The following is a 15,853-nucleotide window of genomic DNA, read 5'->3' on the forward strand; positions in this document are numbered from 1 at the left end:
AGATGGCACCATGGCGGGCTATTTATTTTCCCTAGAAATAGGAAGTTAGGTGAGTTTTCTTTCTGTTGGGCGAGAGCATCTTTATCGTGTGAGCAGAGTTGATTTCCCCGGTTTTCAAGAGAAGAGGAACATAAGGTTTGGAAACAAAGAATAAATAATATTAACAATTATTATTTATACATGTTAGCTACTATTAGATTCAAATGAGGGAAGAGAGAGAGAGAGAGAGGGAAAGAGAGGGGAGAGAGAAAAAAAATCAAAGAAATGGAAGTAACATCCTGTTTGAGGCCAGCCACTAGATGTGTGTGTGGAAATTTTCCTCAATGGGAGTGGGTGGCTCCGCAGAGCAGACCCCTTCCCATCTTTCTCTCTGCTTGTGAGAAAATGGCAGCCATCCCAGAGAAGCCTGGGGCCACTTACATCTGGCCTCCTTCCAGCTCTGGCCCTGACCAGCAGTGGCCGCTTCCCTTGGCTCCTCTCTTCTTTCCCGGTGGCTGAGTTTCCCTTCCTTTCGACCTGGCAAAGATCAGCGTCCGTCTGAACACAGGAATGGAATGTCAGCAAGTCACAGGCTCGGCCCTGGCAGAGCGACTGAGGTGGTTCTCCTGGAAGGGAGAGAGATGCCGCACAGTGTGTCTCCCCTCCCTTTGCCCCTGCATAAAAAACACGTAGCCGCCCGCTGGATGATGACGTCTTCCATGTTTCTTCCACTTTTTATAGTGCCTGCCAGGCACTTTGTTTTATCTTTCCAATAGCATTTCCTGAAATAAACCAAAGCAACACTTGGTCCGAGGCCTCAGGGATAAGGAAGACTGTCCACCTCATTGGCAGTCCCTGAGAGCAGCTGGGAGGCCCTGCTTACACAGGTATGTCCTGGCTGAGTTGTTTCACAATGAGTGCAAACCCATCATAGTTTCTTTTTTTTCCTCTTCGTTTCCCCCCCTTTTTATTTCTTTCCTTTGGTTCCTCTAAGCTTGCTCTTTTGTGTTTCTGGGTTCCCCCTTTGCGGTGTGGGGTGGTGAATGGAGAGTCTGGCCTGCGTGTGCATGCTGGGCCTAGGAGCTGGGCTGATGCTGGCTTGGGAATAGGGGAGGGGCTCGATATAGAGAACGGCAAGCTTTTGGCTTCTGGCTTTGGCTTTGGCTTCAGCTGCAAGAGAAAGTGGCTGGGGAAATGCTTGGCTGACTTTTCCCTTGGTTAAGTGTGGAAGTGAAGTCTGTTGGCTTGGGTAGGAATAAAGAGGCAGAGAACAGGGTCCTGCATGTCTAGGGTGGTACTTTGGGCTCTGGGGATCTGTTTCACAGCCAAGGGACCGAGTCTAAATTCAGGCTTTCTGGGCTGCCGAGATGGCTTTTTGGGCAAGGGTGCTTGCAGCTAAGCCTGACAACCTCAGTTTGATCTGTGGAATTCACATGGTGGAAGGCGAGAACTGACTCTTGGAAGCTGTCTTCTGACATCTCCATGCGCACCCTGGCATGTGTGAACATACAAAGACACATAGGAACATGCATGAGCATGTGACACATACAAACCAACCAGCCTACCAAACAAACAAGGACCTCTGATTAAAGACCTCTGATCAAGCACAACACTCACCTGGGCTTTTGGAAGATTCTGAATCCCCGCAAAGTATGGCCAGGGTATTGGGTTTCCAGAGGTCCTTCTGGTTGCCTAGTCAACTGGCTACGTGTGAGTTACCGAGGAGATCTGCTTTAACAGTCCAGATTTGAACGGTCTCTCTGAATTAGATCACTCATAAAATAACAAGCTAACTCAGCAAAAGTGAGGACATGCAGACAAAACTACAATCGGACCCCTTTGAGTCTTCCTAAGAGCCTGAGGTAGAGGGACTCTGATGTTTCAGGCGGATATAAGCTCATCTGGGTGTTTCTTCTCAGATTTGAGAGATACTGCCACCCACTTTGGGATATTTTGCCTAATCGTCATCCTGGGGCATGGAAATAGACCTCCATGTGGTAATACTCCTGCACGCTCACAGGCGTCGTTTCCGGCAGTTTCTGCTCGTGCTGCCAATTTCCACCTCTGGACTTCCTTGCTTTGGTTCAGATATTGGAACCAAATATGAAATATGAACTTCCAAGTTAATAAAAAGTATATTCAGTCTACACCATCATTTGAACTCTTGTCTAGTTGGTCATGGTCCTGGAATGACCAGTGATAATTTGACTTTGAGTATGGGATATTTAAAAGAAATTATTTTTTTTAAAGCCACTTGAGTTAGGAGTCTAGCCTGTGCGTCTAATAAGAAACAGATAGTTTAGAACCGTCTACCAAGGCGAACCCCCAGGACAGTGACTGAGTGACTTTTGCTTGTCTGAGTTACTTCAGCTTGCTTTTCAGTTTCTTCTGGTAGGCACGGTAGCTGTTGTCATTCTCCGTTGGTGTAGCTGACGTGAGCAGGGTTGCTACCTCACACTGTAGGGCATCACGTCTCATTTTCCAGAGAGCGCCAGTGTCTATGAACAGACTCGGAATTCATATTCTTTAATGAAAACTTGAAGAGGAACTGGAAGGAGCCCAGAAGATGATTAGATTCCCGTCTTTCACCTTTCCATTAAGGGAAAGTCAACCTGGACAGGTTAACTGAGCTCAGTGTAAGTGAGTGGGACGGCGGTCACTTCAAGCAGAGGGATGGTGGTGTGTTAGAGAGGAGGGGGAAGAGGCGACAGCTGGCTGTCCTAGATCCTGGAAAACTTGATGGTGTTGATATGAGGTCCGATCCCCCTTCTCCAGAGGACAGAGTGAATCCGTGTGTGCTGGAGACTGTTTGGGGGTTTTTCCTTACAGCAGTTCACTTGACTTCCATCATGATACGCCAAGATAAACGCTTGTATTACCCCAGCTTATAGGTAAAGAAGCTGAGGCCAAATAACATGGTTAAGTTGTACCTAAGGACCCACACGCAGTAAGGCACCAGATTTTGACCCCTCAACAGCCTGATTCTCAAGCCCATCTGCTGGCCCTCTACCTGTGCGGTCTCTTAAATGGGTCTTAGTTCAGAAATATGCATCAAGCATTGCACACCTCATTCAGTTCCAGCTGAAGCAATGGGTACCTATAGTCTATGTACCTTCTAAGAAGCTATTTCAACCACCAAGAATAAGCAATTAGATCTCATTGAAGAGAATTCTAATTCTGATCCAGGTTTGTACAGAATGTTGTAGGTAACTCACCTTCTACACAAACTGTAACTTTTAGACAAGACTTACCAAAAGCCCTTTCTCGTGACCTCAGGGACCGCAGGAGTTGTATGAGCTACTAGAAGGTTTTGGTTAAGTATCACTATGAACATTTTTGGATCAAAAGGGAAAGCATAATCATCTATGAAATGACATGACCAGAATGCTTCAGAAATGTCACCTAAATTTTTCTCAGTGCCAGCCCCAGCATGGGGGAAGCAAAGGCACAGAACTCTGCCGCATTCGAATCCTCCAGGGAACCGTTGTTGTAAAGGGAACTGCTGTTGTAATAGGTGACTATCTGGTGTTTGTTCCAACCTCAGTCTAAGGCATCATTTTCTGTTCCAAAGACGGCGAGGAGATCAGAGAGGAAGATCCCTACAGCCCCGGGAATGAGGAACATGCATTTAATTTTTTAAAGGTATTTTAAAGTCAGTAGTCCAATTTACCGCTGGTATTTTAGAGACAGGGATTTAAAAAAGAATAGGATGCTCACATCAACAGCGTCCTTTTAAGCCTTCCTGCTTGCTTTGTGTCTGTCTACGCACCTAATGGGCTGAAGCCTGATACTGCCTTTCTATAGCACTTGAGGGAACGTGAGATCATTACTTGGGGAGAGAACTAAAGGCTGTTTGGAGGTGCTTACTTCATGGTGGAATAAAATTAATTAATTTTATTCCAATATGCCTCCTGTTACAGCTGATGAATATGATCTTGAACATGTACTTAGAGTTTGAGCAGACTCACGCATTAGGAATTTTTCCACAGGGATTTTGTTTAGCCTTAGGAAGAGAAGTTGCTTATGCCGTGAGTTTTCCGAGTGAGACATATTTGATCTAGTGAGTGGAAGCCTAGAGCAGACATGAAAGGCTTCGGGTTTCTGGACTCAGCTCCCTGTGTGAGTTGATTACTGTGAGCCCTGTCTTAGCTTTCTCTGGGTCCAGGATGTGGACATTTCTTCCTTTTTTAATCATAATACGTGACCAACATTTTTGATTATAACTCTGAAAACAATCTCGCGAGGTGCAAGAGATGGTATCTAGCTCCATTTTGCTGGTGAGGAAACTGAGGTTTGGTCAGTTTACATGACCGGTCTAAAATTCCAAGGTCAATAAGTTCTGGGCATCTGGGCCTACCTGTTCTCATCTTTCAAAACACAGTCTTTACCGACTTCCTCACAGGCTGCATTTTTTAAGGTATCTTGAATAGAATTAGTAAAAGGGTTTGCATCTTCTTTGGGTTGAGAAGAGCTTTCAGTGTAAAGCAACAGAACCTACCCTTTAGACAGTGAACAGTGCTGAGAAGCAGCATGGTCCAAGGTCCCACAAACCTTTTGAAAGGGCTAAGCCTGAACTCCTGGTGTGGTCAGGGTTTGGGTGGTGTGGTGGACATTGTCCTCTGACTTGCCCAGCAATGCATACACCTGCACTCCCCACCCCACATTCACACAAAAGAAGTCCTTACCTAAAAGCAAAGCAAAGCAAAACAAACAACACCAAAAACCCCAGTAGGTTCAAAACTGCAGTGAGTTAAAAAAAAAACAAAACAAAAAACCTCAAGACTTGCTTTCAACCAACGACTAAAATTAAAAACAATAACTGCAAATCCTAATAATTTCACATTTATCAAAACTTCTAAGATACTAATTTAAAAAAATTCCATATACCATTCACCCAGATTCTCCAAATAATCACAGTATAACGATCACAATCAGAAATTCATTTTGTTACAGCACTACAAGCTGACCTCATCCAGATCCTGCCTGTTGTCTTGGTAAAGCCATTTTTTCCTGATCCAGGATCACACCTCACATCTAGTTAGCCTCTCCTTCCAAAGTTCTTTAACCTGGATTCATGAGTCCAGTGTCTGCCTTGGGTTTTCAGTTTCTTGATGCTTTTGTTGCATGTTGGCTAATCGTTTTCTAGCCATTCCTTCTAGGTTCCTGTGGGGTTTTCTAATGACATAAACAAGGCTCTGCATTTTCTGTGCAGATGTTATAAAAAGGAGGTTGTATCCTTCCCAGTGCATTGTTGTCAAGGAGGCCCGTGATCTAGCCCTTCGCAGGTGAGAAAGACATTTGACCTATCACACCAGCTGAGGTTTCCGGCTAGTAAGTTCCTAGATCCTGGGTGATAAAGCTTTTACTCAGCTATGCCTTTCCTCATTTGGTGACTAGGAACTGAGTAACATGGAATGTAGTACACACTTGACCACTCAGCCCTGGAAAACTAAGATGCAGTTAAACACAGGACTAACGGATTCATTGGCCGATAGAATTGCTCACAATCTAGACCAGATATTCACAGATACACACTATGTAAGGGCTGTCGTTGGATGGTATGGGATGGTCTTTTGCTGTGGCTCACAGTGCTCAGAGAGACTTTTTCTTAGAAGGAGCCTTCCAAACCGACAAGCTCCAGATGGACTGCTGTTCTTTCAGCCATAGGCTTGCTGTCGGAGAGAATGGAGGTAGAGCTGAGTCAAAAGAAAAGCTGGGCATCACAACTTGATCTGTGCAAAATGGCAAAAGTAACAAGAAAGAATGTTTGAGTGTTGTGCTGTAATATGTTCTTCTTAGCAGTAGTTTTTCTCCTCCAAAGATGGTGCATTCCTGAGGTCAAGGGTCATGTCATTCATGTCTGTTGGATAATCCCCAATACCATGATAACATAATTATTTATTAGAATTAAGTGAGCTCTTAGCAATGCTTCTGAGATAATTAGTGGAAATATCTTAAAATTTTGTCCCATATACTTTGGAAGTTTAATATTACCCAGGCCACAGTGGAGAAGCTGTTTTGGAAGCGACACCCATTGGGCAAGGCAGAGAGGGAAGATGAGAGCCAAAGGGTAGTGACGTGGTAAAGAGGGATAAGGAGAGAAAATGAGGATGTGAGAGATGAAAGTGATGGAGAGCTGTCAGTGTGGGGAAAGATGTAAAACTGAGCTTCTTTAGAAGGCTTGAGGGTAGGAGACCAAGAATAGTGAAGCGTTTTCCATGTAGTTGACTTAGCCAAAATGAACGGGAGAGAAATATATGTCAGGAATGCAAACTCCAAAAACTAACTAGTGATTTTCTAGATGGATTAAATGGAGAAAAAGAAGTTGTGTGTGTATGTGGTTGTGTGTGTGTGTGTGTGCATGTGTTTTGTTGGGGGATGGATGAAAGGTAAAAATTTGCAGACACTCAAAGGGTCTGCTTATAGTTATGATATGAACTCTGGCAAAGTGACAGGAGACATCCAACCACAGGAGTCAGGAGCATTGTCGGAGGGACAAAAATACTCTTTCAGAGGATACAGTCATGACCAGTATCCAAGGAGCAGACAAATGGCTGGCAACCTGGGGAAAGTCACACGAAAGGTCACTGTGGCTTATATTCCAAGCGAAAGGGCTGGAGTCAGGTGGCACTAGCAGAGCTGAGGCACAGGAAGGAAGACAGTAGCTAGCCAGGGGGCACCAAATCAGAGGTGTGCGGACATGGAATGGAGTCAAGTAGACGGAGAGGAACAGGAGCAGACATGGATGGAAGATTTGGTGGGCTTGGAAATATGGAATTTCTCAGTCTTCCTTTGAAAACAAAAGTAGGTGGGTAGAGTCAGTTTCGGAATTGTGTTTCCTTATGGCCTGTACACCTGGCCAGGGGATGATGTCTTGGATTGACCAGAAGGAGCAGCATGGCAGGCAGAGGAATTGGAACTTGAAGGAGGTGGAGATGTTTGTTTGATTTTAAACCTTATTCCTTATGCCTCGGTCATTTTCCACTCAGGCTTCTTCAGAGCCGTGTGGTCTGACTCCATTGGTGTCCTATCTCTGTTCTCATGAACAGCTTCTAAGGGGAAATGCCAACACACTTGCTGTCCATTGCCTGGTCCTCATATTGACTACCTCATGATAAAGACCAAAACTAACTTTGTGGGCTCCATTTCCACCGGAAGCAAAGCCTGTACCTAGTTGGCATCCCTCCCACCTGTTTTGAAATGCCAAAGCTGACAGCTGGCATCACTGGGCTAGTAGTGGACTGGAGAGCATTCTGTGGTTTGGTTTCTCTTTGAATAATTCTGACACTCTTTATCACTGGGCCAGGATTAGAGGTGAAGATATGTGTGTGTTTCAGTCATGGGCCGGATGGGACCGTGGCCGGGGTTGTCTGTGGCTGTTCCTATACCTCAGAATGACTCATTTCCTTATAGGTGATTGGAAGATACGATTTCACAAGGGTCTTTTTTGGTTCACTTTGAAAGATTTGGTTTGTTTGGTTTCCAAGTAGAGATCTTTGCTTTTCCTTTGTGCATGTCCAGTTTTCCTCTTCTGTATTCTGTCTCCTGGGCCATTGAGTGGTTACCCCGCCCTGTTGCCAGCTGATTCCACATTGCTGCTGTCTGAGGCACCAGAGAGCCAAGCCTGGTTTTCATTGTCTATAGCTGTGGTTTCCTTAGCTCCGTCATTAATTAGTGATTTTCCTTTCTTTTACTTTTCAATTCATCTCAAACACCTCATCCCCACCCTTCAGTTTAATCTTTCTTTCTTAGGTAGCTGTTCTGTGCTGTTGTTGTTGTTGGGTTTTTTTTTTATCTCTCATTGCCTTTCCCTCTGCAGTCCACTCTGTGACCCAGGAACTGCGCATTCTTCAAGCAAGTCATTCCTGAAGAAGGTGAAGAGAACCCAGACGCCGAGCCCCTCCTCTTCCTCCTCCTCGTCTCTTGCCCACCCCTTCCTGAGCATGGATTTCAGCTAATGCCTGATGGAACCTGCAGAGATTGGATGGAGAAAGCTCCCGCATCAATCAGCTTGGCTCAGCCAAGAGTTGGAAATGGCTCAAGTTTGTGCAATTAGAAGATTTTATTTTTTTTCCTTTTGAAATTCTTCATTGCCTTTGCTTGAAATGTCTTTGAGACAGTACTCAGCTCAGAGTGGAATTTGCTCTGCAGTAGAAATCACAATAAAAATGGACAAAGACAAAAAAAGGGAACTCTTTTATTTATTTCAATATTTAAAAGAAAAAAGTGCCGACTTTGCACAATATTTTTGTTTAAAGTACCTTCTACTTTCAAAGTTTTGGAAAAAAGGCAATTTTGTAGAGACCTGAAATCAAAAGAACGCTTACTGTAAAATAAAGGCATCGTGTTGACTCTAAGGAAAAATACCCCATGTTTTTAATAAGGAAATAAAGATCAACTCTGCTCTCTCAGGCTTTTGAGAAAGCCGCGTGTATGTGCTCTAGGTTTGTTGTTGTTAATTTCTGCTAGTTGGATGAGTGGTCAGTTCTTCCAAAAGCCACTGGAAAGTATTATTGATAGTAAGTAATTACGTGTTAGGACTTGACTAAAATAAATTAGCCCCAGGCCAGCAGTGTGTCCCCCTCCCTACTCTCTGTCATCTCAGGTGAGCCCCATTGGTCTGAATGTAAAGCCTGCAGCCTGTCTGTCTTGTCTCGTGAGGCTGTCCCAGAATGGAATCCTACCCACTGACTGAATGCATGGCTGCGAAGTTCAGCAGAGCCAAACAGAAATGGTTTTGCTTAAAACAGTTTAATGAAGACAAACAAAACAAAGTAAGCAGTGGGTGAGGTGACATTAATTCAAGCCAGCTGGCAACTTCTAGAACAGTTGGGCAGGGGAGCTCTACTGAGCGGACGTCAGGGGACCTGAGAGCCTCGAGTTTCTCTCAAGACTACGGAGCCGACTGAAGGGTAGAGACTTGAAGCTCAGTCATTTGTGGGGAGAAGTAGAAAGGCGAGTGGTCTTTGTGTGTCCTTTACGGCTGGTGTGGCCAATGAAATAGAGCTCAGCATTGTATGTATGACCTAGCCCAGGAAGTCAGCTGACTGCACCTCTGGGTTCTACCTCTTGGCTTCCACTTAGTTTGTCTTTTGCATGTCCAGAGAAGAGTCATGGACGACACAGTTTAAGGCTGGGCGTTCTTGTCAGCAAAGGTGCTTGAGCCGCAGTATTCCTGTGATGTCCGTAACCTGAGACGAAATCTCGCCTGCCATTGGAAAGGAAGGGTGGGCGGGCAAACTTTGCAATAGGCCCTTCAGGTTTCCCACCCAAGAGAAGAAAGATGTCACCACGAGCGTGTTTCTATCATTTCTGATAGAAAACGTCCCTTGTCAAAAATGTTAATTATAATCACGATCTGTTCTCTAAACCCACACTCACAAGTTATGATCCGTGTAGAATTGTGATAAAACTTTGCATAATGTAGGATTGGTGTGAAGTCTGTGAAGTTTCTGTTAAATAAAAGACTGTTTTTTCCAATGGTCTTCTAACATCTGTAAGAGTTGCTTACCAACCTCGTCCTGCAGGAATGACTCTTAGAATGTGGTGTGAGAAGAACTCCTTCTGAGACTCCACTCCTGTGCATGCGCAAGATTTGTTTGATTTAGAAGCACATGCTGAGACAGCAGTTGCTTACTGGCTTGAATACCGCGTAGGGGCATCAGACACGAGCAAAGCCTGGTGTTGATGTTGCCATCCATTCCCAGCTCAGAGTTGCTGTCACCCCTCACCACCTCCATCCACCCTCCTTTTCACGGTCAAAGCAGACTTGCTGGAACCCTGCTTGTGTGTAAAAGCATAGCAGACCTGTTCATTGTTGCTAGCATCCCACTGCCAAGAAGCTTTGTACAAATATGAGAGATTGAGCATAAGCGTGGCAAAAAGATGGGTGGTTACCATTACCATTATTTTATTTCCTCAAAGGTACTGTTGGGGTAGGTCCCCCAAGCTGGTAGCTGTATGAGCTGTAAGTGGACACCCTGAGGTAGGGTTTTTCTGAAGTTGAATGTGGATGCTCTCTGCATGGTCATCTAGGTTAGCCTGTCAAGCCCCGTGTCTCCCTCTGAGCATTGGTGCTGTCCCCACTGGGGCCAGGTGGAGCGAGCATGACATCACAGTGCTGTTGCCATTGGATGGTACCTTCTTTTAAAATGAAGGTCACATGCAGTTCTACTTTGGACTTCTTAAGTTTTCTAAGTACTAAAACGGAGGTTGTTCCCCGCCCCCCCAACATGTTATCCACCGTAACATTCCCCATCTCCCTTTACAAATTTTGTATTTTATTTTTGTATGTATGTTTATATGTATGCATGTGTTTATGTGTGTGTGTACCAGAAGTTGATGTTGATGCATATTTTTCTCTGTCATTTTTACCTCATTTTTGAGGCATGATCCCTTACTGAATCTAGATCGGTGAGCTCCAGGGATCTGGTTGGTTCTGTCCCTCCTCCCCACCATCACTAGGGTTACGGAGGTGTTGCTGTCACTCACAGCTTTTCATGTACAAACCGGGATCTAAGCTCAGGTCCTTGTGCTTGCACAGCAAAACACTACCCAACTGAGCCAGCCTCCTAGCACCTTGCCCCACACCCCCTTTATATTGTGGGAAAATCTACAAAAGATAAAGCTTGCTACTTTAGCCACTAAGTGTATAGTTCTATGGTAAAAGTACATTCACATCATTGAGGAACTGTTCATCTTCTCCAACTGAAACACTCCCTTTAAACACCAACTCTCTCCCCTTCCCAGCCCCTGGAGGCCATTTTTCTATTCTCTGACCCCATGAATCTGACTACCTCACATACCTGAATGAATGGACTTATGTAGTATTTGTCCTTTGGCCATTGCCTTAATTTATTTTGCATAATATCTTCAAGGATACTCTATGCTAGGGCATGGGATGATATTTCCCTCTTTTGGGAGGTTGAATGTATGTATAAAGTATATGACATTTTATTCATTCATCTGTCCATCAACACTTGGATCACAAAGCAGGTATCACATATTTATTATATACCGCCATTATCTAGAAGATTTGGAACATCAGAACCGAGTCCTAGGTTACCTGAGGGGTTAAATGTCTTTTATAGAGAGAAGCAGTTACAGCTGAAATCTCCCCTCTAGTTTGCATTCTAAAAGAAGGGTGCCTTGAGTCGGAAGGGTAGACATGCTCTTCCTAACGGGTGTCTTTATTTATGACTAAGGCTTTTTCTGTGGATACTGTCATAGCAATGCTTATTGGGATGAGAGGCTGCCATAGAGTTTAGTGTCAGTGTAAATAACAAGGGATGGAACCTACTCAGGATATTCAGGTGTCCTCAGTGACACATCATGAAGGCAGTGAGTGTCATTTCAAGCATCTGATGGTGAGTTGTTGGCCAAGAATGCAGGTGCTTTGTGTCCATAGATGTTCCCCGATAAGAGGGGAGAGGAGAATGCAAGCTTGCAAATAAGAAAGAGAAGAGGAAATCACTTTCCTCTTCCCCTTGAAATCATATCAGTTACCATAAAGGGTTAGCACTTGGGTTGAAGTCCAAGCTCATTGTTTACCATAAAGGCTTGGAGAGTTGACATTCAGATGCCTACAGAGCAGGTATCTTCAGTAAGCCAAACAGGTGTGCGTGCGGAAAATAGTAGTGCTAGGGAGAGGGGAACAACTCTTGGTGCTCAGCCTCATGGACAAGAGGAGTCTGTGGTGCTGGAGAGCAGCTCTGTCTTTGTGGCGGAGTTGTTACATAGCTTAAAGAATGCTGGGTGAAGGAATGGTGAGAGAGAGAGAGAGGAGAGAGAGAGAGGAGGAGGAGAGAGAAAGAAGAGAGGGAGAGGTAGGGGAGAGAGGGAGAGAGAGAGAGAGAGAGAGAAGAGGAGAGAGGGAGAGAGAGAGGTAGGGGAGAGAGGGAAGAGAGGAGAGACAGAGAGAGAGAAGCGGGGAGAAAGGAGAGGCAGAGAGAAGAGGAGAGGGGGAGAGAAAAGAGAAAGGGAGAGGAAGGAGGAGAGGGAGAGAGAGACAAGAGGGAGAGAGAGGAGAGGGAAAGGGGAGAGAGAGAGAGAGAGAGAGAGAGAGAGAGAGAGAAGAGGAGAGAGGGAGAGAGAGAGGTAGGGGAGAGAGGGAAGAGAGGAGAGACAGAGAGAGAGAAGCGGGGAGAAAGGAGAGGCAGAGAGAAGAGGAGAGGGGGAGAGAAAAGAGAAAGGGAGAGGAAGGAGGAGAGGGAGAGAGAGACAAGAGGGAGAGAGAGGAGAGGGAAAGGGGAGAGAGAGAGAGAGAGAGAGAGAGAGAGAGAGAGAGAGAAAGAGAGAGAAAGAGAGAGAAAGAGAGAGAGGAGAGATGGTAGGACAGAGGTCAATGTTTGGCATCTTCCTCAATAGCTTCTCCACCTTGTGTTTTGCGACAAGGTCTCTCCCTGAATTTGGAGCTCACTGGCTGCCCAGAAAGCCCCAGGAGCCTCCTGTCTCTGCATCTTCAGCACTGGGATCACAGGTGTGTGTCTCCATGTCCAGCTTAGACACTCATGCTCGCACAGCAGCTCTTTACCACCTGAGCCACCATCTCCTCAGCTGTCTTCTGTTTGCAAGAGAAGTAAATCATAAACATTTCGGTGAGATCTTTCCATTTAAAAAGTTTGGTTGTAAATGAAAAAAAAACCAACACGGAAGATCAACTTGGTGTGGGCTAAACGACGTGTGACTGTATACAGGGCATACTTTGAAGGTATTTTGATGATTTTGGACTTAGAAGTCTGGGTAAGGTTGAAGTTGGAGGTCAGAATGCCTTGTCCAAAATCCTTGAGAAGAACAAATCATCACGTTAACTCAGGGATGCAAGTAGTGTATCCTGGCCTAGAGTTTTTATGTGATGGGAACTGCTCTTGGGTGGTCTCTGAGGAGAGCTACATCATCCATCACTCAGTGTGTCAGAGATTCAGGATGTGTTTCCAGCAGAACAAATGTCATCATCCAGGCCCTATCCTCTGCATGTCCAAGAGCCTCTCTGTAAAGTTCCGGGCGAAGTTGTACAGTTTTTAGAGGTTTTCATGTTGCATCATTATTGCTGACCAACCAATTATCCACCATGTCACATTCCTCCTTTTTTAAGAACTCCATGTCATAATCCATGTGACCAGAGTTCTCTCTTTCTCTCTCCTTCCAGAATCTTTGTTATTTAAATTCTTTGTCTCTTAACTCTTTAGATCTTCTGTGCATCTCATTGTAGAAGATGCTTGTAAGAGAGCTAGCTGATCTACTTGTGAATTTGCAGATACTACTTACTTGAATCATTGATGTCTTTGTTGGTCTTGCTGGGGAAGAGGTGATTTTGGACAAACTTTCCATTTCCCTCTTTATAATGAACACTCACAAGCTCTTCCTGTAAAGGCCTAGATAATAAATAGCTTAGGTGGTGCAGGCCAGGCCTCTGTTGGAGATGTCCCACTTTGGGGCTGGACACAATATGTACATAAATGTGTGTGGTTGTGTTTCAAAAAAGCCTTTGCAGAAATGGACAGCTGGTGCATGGGATGGTGATGATTTTTGATTCAGAGTATTGTACATTTAATTGGGGGTGGTGTTGCTAACACTGGGTCTTCTTTTAAGTGTTAGGACAAAGAGAAAAGTTTCACATCCCCAGGAGAAAGGGTAGAGGGGCATGTTCCCTGTAGTAACAGAAACTTTTAAGGCCTCACTATCAAAGGTTTTCAGAGGCAAAACGTCCTAAACGTTTAAACGTTCTTCTAAAGCTCAGGGGTGCACAGAGCATCTCAGGGATGCACAGAGCATCTCAGGGATGCACAGAGCAGTGTTTACCAAAGTGTCTAGGAACAGAACAGCCAAATCCTCCCTGACAGTGGGTCCCTGAGGACATAGTGATGAATACCCTCCATCCCTGGCAGCTGATTTGTTTTTAAGAATGAAAAATGGTGAGTAGCTCCTGCATCGACGTGAATGTAGATACTTAAGTTTTGTCTGTAGGAGATAAATGATCAAGGGCATTCAGTGGGAAAGGTAGAGCCACCGGAGGTAAAGAGATGGGCTCTTGCTGGTGTGGCTTGATGACTACTTGGTTATGGTTATCTATGTGATGTTGACATTACTAAGATTGTATTTCTTCCTAAGATCTCAGATTCTCATGATTTTATTCAGGATCATAACATACCCCACAATGTTTTATTTCATCTTCCAAGTCAATTCATAAGAAAACATTTCCACATATTTGGTAGTGGAGAAGTTTACCAACCTGAGACTTACTACTGAATGGAAATTGTCTTCTGAGTTGAACATGGATTGGTCCTGAAGAGGGGACCATGAGGCCTGGGAGCCAGGGATGCTGAGAAGCAACTGTCATGTCAAAATTTCTCAAGAGATTTTTTTTTTGTCGTGGCTAGGAACTGCTCAATTAAATGTCTTAAGAGGACCAGATAACCTTTCTGATCCCAAGGTAACCTTTGGTGGAGAGTTATTGTTAGGTTTCCTGAGTTAAGGGAGAAGTGGTAGGCTAGAAGGAGATTATTTAAGTAAGTAAATCCCAAGTTTTATATTTTACATACACATGAGGAACACATGTCTCTTGGTTAGGTGAGTTTCCCTACATTAGAATAGGAAATACTTTCTGGGAGTTATTGACAGTGGCTATCTGTGGTTTAGCACTGACCTGATTGAGTAACCGTGTTGTCATGATTATTACTCTACCTTGTGTTTTAGTGGGATAAGGGACTGGGTCTCATTGTATAGTCCAGGCTGGATTCAATTGATTGACCCTCCTGAATTTGCCTCCTCAGTGCCGGTATGTCACTTTTCTTTCTTTGTTTCTTTGTTTGCGTCTTTCTTTCTTTTTTATTTTAATGTTGGAGATGAAAAGTGAAGTCTTGGGGCAAGTGTACTGTCACTGAGTTATATACCCTCTCTCAAGTACTGGGTGTACAAGAGTGCACTACCATGCCTTGCTTGACTGTGTTATTGTTAGTCATCGTCTGGCAAGGCTAATTATACGTGGGAGAGATCTAGATGGTTCTAGTAGCCCCCTAGCTGAGGAGTACCCGTTTATCTTTGAGTGCATGGTAGCAGGTTAGGTTGGGAATGCTATGTAAGTGCTGAGAAGTGATTCTTTGGCTATGTTTGTATTGGTATTAATAGTGATAATACCATGTTCAAATGAAAAGAAAAAGACTAGAACAATCTAAAATTGCAGGAAAGATTTACAGTATGCCAGAAGAACAAAGAAGCCCTTTAAGGAAAAGTTTAGCATTAGAGGTTGTCTAATGTGGAAAAAAACATTAGTGGTCTCTTAATAACTTCAGTGTATTGTTGAAGAAAAGACACTGACCAGTTCCTTGTGGTTTTCTGTGAGGACAGAAGTGCCTCAGGGGATTGAGAACAAATAGGCCAACTCTTCGACACCAAGAACTAACTTTAGTCTTTGGAGGTTAAGATGGACTCACCAGTAGCCAACATCTTTTCTTATGTAGAGTTAGGAAGGAGCATGGGAGAGATGAGCACCTGAGCTCCAACCCTGAGACACATTGGGTTACAACTAGTAGAGTTGAAGAAGTCAGTGTCTAACGCACCACCAGCAAGCGGAGAAACGCTTGTATATTAGAGCCAGGGACCTTCTACTTCTGAGCATGTTCTGTTCGCACATCCAGATTGGGTGGTACCAGGCACCACCTGGAATGTGAACACTGTGGGAAGAGACAACTTTCTGCAGGGAAATGCCAGGGATGTGAACAAGAACAGGAAGTCACCTAGAGGCCACCAGGTGAATGGAGCTGCGGAGAGCCCCATTTTGAGCAGGGTACCAGTTCTCAGCTCCTGGACCTCGCAAGCTCCAGCATCACCCTTGTGCATTCAGCTAGGATAGAGTGATCTCACTGACATTTGCGGT

At 44.5% G+C, this 15,853-nt stretch overlaps 1 protein-coding gene and 1 long non-coding RNA gene across 3 annotated transcripts in view; both read left to right on the top strand.

Annotated features, from left to right (window-relative positions):
• Dpf3 (double PHD fingers 3) overlaps positions 1-15,853 on the top strand; it is a 275,295-nt gene that overhangs the window by 217,122 nt on the left and 42,320 nt on the right. The window lies entirely within an intron of this gene.
• On the top strand, positions 1,117-9,440 carry LOC142834812 (uncharacterized). The gene is made up of 3 exons (XR_012907681.1): positions 1,117-2,615; positions 3,551-3,621; positions 7,799-9,440. It is a non-coding gene; the product is annotated as an uncharacterized LOC142834812 (long non-coding RNA).

The sequence above is a fragment of the Microtus pennsylvanicus genome, chromosome 14 (genome assembly GCF_037038515.1).
Source record: "Microtus pennsylvanicus isolate mMicPen1 chromosome 14, mMicPen1.hap1, whole genome shotgun sequence".
NCBI classification, from domain to species: Eukaryota; Metazoa; Chordata; class Mammalia; order Rodentia; family Cricetidae; genus Microtus; species Microtus pennsylvanicus.